We start from the raw sequence: 4,319 nt of genomic DNA, 5'->3' as shown, positions 1-4,319 counted from the left end.
GTCCGTCCCCCACCCAGTCCGGCTCCATTCACCTCTCCACCTCTCCTTACAGCCCTATAACCCTGCACTCAGGGCTTGCTGGTCCACGAGCCTGAGGCTGTCCTGAGGGAGATCTCCTGAGCCAGCATCACTGTCCCTCCTCTGGGGAAAACATCACACCTGTTTCAAGAAGGATTTCAAGTTAGTTTTATGGAGCAACATCTTATCTTGTCTGTATAATCCTCTACAGTGGAGCCCAGTGGGGAATATCAGGTTCTGAACACATAGTTAACACTCTTCTACAATTGCTACATCTTTTACCATTATTTTTAGCTCTTCAGAATGTGGCTGGTCATACTGAAATGCATCTGAACAAGAGGAAATTTTGGGTGATTTAGGAACTGGGCCAGGTTGGGGGAGAGGGAGGCCATGTCTTTTATTCCAGTAATATACAGATATGTGTGTGTGTGTGTGTGTGTGTGGAACAGTGTAAGACACTCTGCTACATTGCAGGGGGCTTGGGGACAAAGTCTGTGTGACCCACAGCACAGAAGCAGGGGCTGATAACTGTGAATAGAAGGAGTGAAAAGAGGAAAGAGAAAGGCAGGGATGATACAGCATCCACTGCGCGCTTGACCCGTGTGAGGCACTTAGCCTGTGTTTAACCTCAAGACCGCCCTGCAAGGTGATTTTCACGGTTCTGGGTTCGCAGGAGGCCAAACCGGCTCTCCCAAGGTCACGGTACAACAAAGGACTCCTAGGAGCGGCCCTCTCGCCGCTGCGCTGAGCGGGGAGCCTGCGCCACCTGGTGGCCGGACTGCAACAGGCGGACGCCCGGGAACCAGGAATGCTTACAGACAAGGACGGATGCCGAGGGGCTCAGAGGGACTGATGCTGAAGCTGAGACTCCAATGCTGCGGCCACCTGATGGGAAGAACCGACTCACTGGAAAAGACCCTGATGCTGGGAAAGACTGAGGGCAGGAGGAGAAGGGGACGACAGAGGATGAGATGGTTGGATGGCATCACCGACTCAATGGACATGAGTTTGAGTAAACTCCAGGAGTTGGTGATGGACAGGGAGGCCTGGCGTGCTGTGGTCCATGGGGTCACAGAGAGTCAGACACGACTGAGCAACTGAACACCACCACCAATAAATCCAGTTAAAACAGCTCAGAGACAGTGAAACCAGAAACAGATAAATTGGAGGTTATCCCCTGGCGGCGTATTGGTAAAGAACCTATCTGCAGTGCAGGAGATGCAGGTTAAGTCCCTGGGTCAGGAAGATCCCCTGGAGAAGGAAATGGCAACCCATTCCAGTATTCTTGCCTGGGAAATCCCGTGGACAGAGGAGCCTGGTGGGCTACAGTTCTTGGGGTTGCAAAAGAGTCAGACACAACTTAGCAACTAAACAGCAACAAACTTCTAGATGAAGCCTAGTTTCCTATTGAAATACTTTTTTTTTAAATCTTGGAAACACAAAAGGCTCTTGTCATCCTCCTGCCCCTGACAAATTTCCAGGGTTTCCATTGATTCCAACTTGCTGTCTCCACACTGACCCAGCACTGTTTTATTTATTTTTTATTAATCTTTATTGGAGTATAGTTGCTTTACAATGTTAGTTTCTCTTGTACAGCACAGTGAATCAGCTATATGTGCACATACATTCCCTGTTTCTTGGATTTCTTTCCCATTTAGGTGGCCACAGAGCACTGAGACTCAGCGGCTGAGCCACGGGAGCACTGAATGGAGCGCCCTGTGCTGTCCGTGCCGTCAAGTCCAAGCTCGCCCCGCCCACTGCACGACAGGCCGATGGATCCGAGAGTCAGGTGTGGAGGCAAGGAAGAGACCTGAATTGTGGAGCTGGCAGACCGAGAAGATGGCAGGCTCAGTCAGCTCATCTGTGTCTGACTCTTTGTGACCGACCCCATGGACTGCAGCACGCCAGGTCTCCCTGTCCATCACCAACTCCCCGAGTTTACTCAAACTCATGGCCATGGAGTGGGTGATGCCATCCAGCCATCTCATCCTCTGTCGTCCCTTTCTCCTGCCTTCAACCTTTCCCAGCATCAGGGTCTTTTCTAATGAGTCGGTTCTGCACATCAGGTGGCCAGGGCCTAGTGGGCCACATTTGCCGCAGACCTGGGCTGAAGCTCCCGCAGGTGGCATTGGCATGCGATAGCCTGCTCATTTGGAGAGGGCACACGGGGCCCAGCGGGCGGGGCTTGGGCTGCCCACACCCGGACCCCGTGGGGCTCTGGCTTCTCCCACAGGCCTGATGACTGTCACTCACGGCCACTCTTGAGAGGCTGGCGCCTCCCCTGCTCTCTGGGTGTGCCCCCTCCCAGCACAGGGCACGGCAGTCCCCTCCAGGAGGCCCCCTCGGGTTGCCAGGACAGCTTCATCGGAGTCTGGAAATAGTCACCTCGTCAAAGTCACGGCAGAACAGAGCCAACGGATCTCTGAAATCACTCCTTCAACCCCCCTCCCGTGTTACAGCAGAGAGACCAAGGCCTGGACAGGTGACCGGCACCATCCTTGGGCGCCTTGCCCAGGGCCCTGCCCTCCGGTTCCCACAGATGGGCGGGAACACGTGTGCGAGCTGGGACAGCAGAAGCCATCTGGCCGAGATCAGGGCCCTTCTGCCTCATTGTGTCCATACGGTGCTTAATTCCTCAAGATTTCTGAGGAGGAAGGGGTATGCTCGGCAAAGAGAACAAAGCTTCCAATCATTTATAATATCTGCCAACACATATTTGTCACATTGGTGAAAAGCATTCCCATTCTGCTCTTAAACTTTCTCTGTAATATGATTATATTTTTTTAAAATCCCCTCTTGGCACAGAGATTTGGCCCAACTCATAAACAAAAGTGCTTACGGCATCTTTATTGATTGAGTGACACAGCTTATCCAATTTGGTGGCTGAGTAACTACTAATAACCTTAACACTTTTACAAGCAGAAAGTCCTTTTTCGTGTCTAACTTCACAGATTTTTTTTTTCTCTAGACCTCAGCGTCGTGTGACAAGCGCTTAGCCAAGCCAGATGGACAAGTCATAAGTAGGTCGTATTTTGCCAGGAATATATAAACAATATCTGGCAGGTTCTGTTCAAGGTCCAAGTTCAAGGTTTCAGACCATATCCGACTTGACATGTGAGCTTCTCACCCAATTTTAAACAGTCTGGATGAGAAACTGTTGGGCACCACTGAAATATATCAGGGAATCCATTGCAATAAAAACACTCAAAATGGGTCATCCCAAATTCCAGCAACCAGGAAATGACACATCAGTAAGATTCCCAGGGGTATTACATTTCACTTTTAATGACATTGTGTGACCACATATTCCATTTCTCTCTATAATTAGAGCTCATGTATACCTACCTTCATGTGACTATATAGAGCAGACTTTGAAAATATTAACCTAAATTGATGCTTTTGAACTGTGGTGTTGGATGAGACTCTTGAGAGTCTCTTGGACAGCAAGGAGATACAGCCAGTCAATCCTAAAGAAAATCAGTCCTAAATATTCATTGGAAGGACTGATGCTGAAGCTGAAACTCCAATACTTTGGCCACCTGATGCAAAGAGCTCATTCACTGGAAAAGACCCTGATGCTGGGAAAGATTGAAGGCGGGAGGAGAAGGGGATGACAGAGGATGAGATGGCTGGATGGCATCACTGACTCGATGGACATGAGTTTGAGTAAACTCTGGGAGTTGGGGATGGACACGGAAGCCTGGCGTGCTGCAGTCCATGGGGTCACAAAGAGGCAGACACGACTGAGCAACTGAACTGAACTGATTATTTAATGCTAGGGTGAAGTTGCTTTACATTTGAATACAGAAAGCACAGCCAAAGCCTTGCTCATCTCACAACACAAGTGTAGCAAAAATTAATCCAATGGGACTGTTGTCTGATGTCTGGCCAGCAAAAGAGGCTGATGACCTAGTATTTCAGTTAATCCGGGGATGATGAAATCAACATCACAGTGTAATCTAAATGACACCATGCTAGGATCACTTTACCTGTTTAACAACAAAACGAGTGTCCCACCCCTGCCATGGCTTCCCCAACCTTGGGTATGGTGATTGCCCTGGGACTCGAGGACTACATTTCCCAGAATCCCCTTCTCTGTACGGTCCTGGGTGAACATTGACGTCCTGGCAGTCCAGTGGTTAGGATTACGCTCTCTTAAGGCTGGGACCTGGGTTCAGTCCCTGGCTGGGGAGCTAAGTTTCCACCAGTCACGTGGCCAAGAAAAGGGAGCAAGAAGGAAAATGGCAGACGTATTTTTATGCTCGGAAGGTTGGAGCAGGGCCTCTGCAACAGTGAGAGCC

The sequence above is a fragment of the Dama dama genome, chromosome 19 (assembly GCF_033118175.1).
Source record: "Dama dama isolate Ldn47 chromosome 19, ASM3311817v1, whole genome shotgun sequence".
NCBI classification, from domain to species: domain Eukaryota; kingdom Metazoa; phylum Chordata; class Mammalia; order Artiodactyla; family Cervidae; genus Dama; species Dama dama.
Note: the sequence above shows the minus strand (reverse complement) of the source record.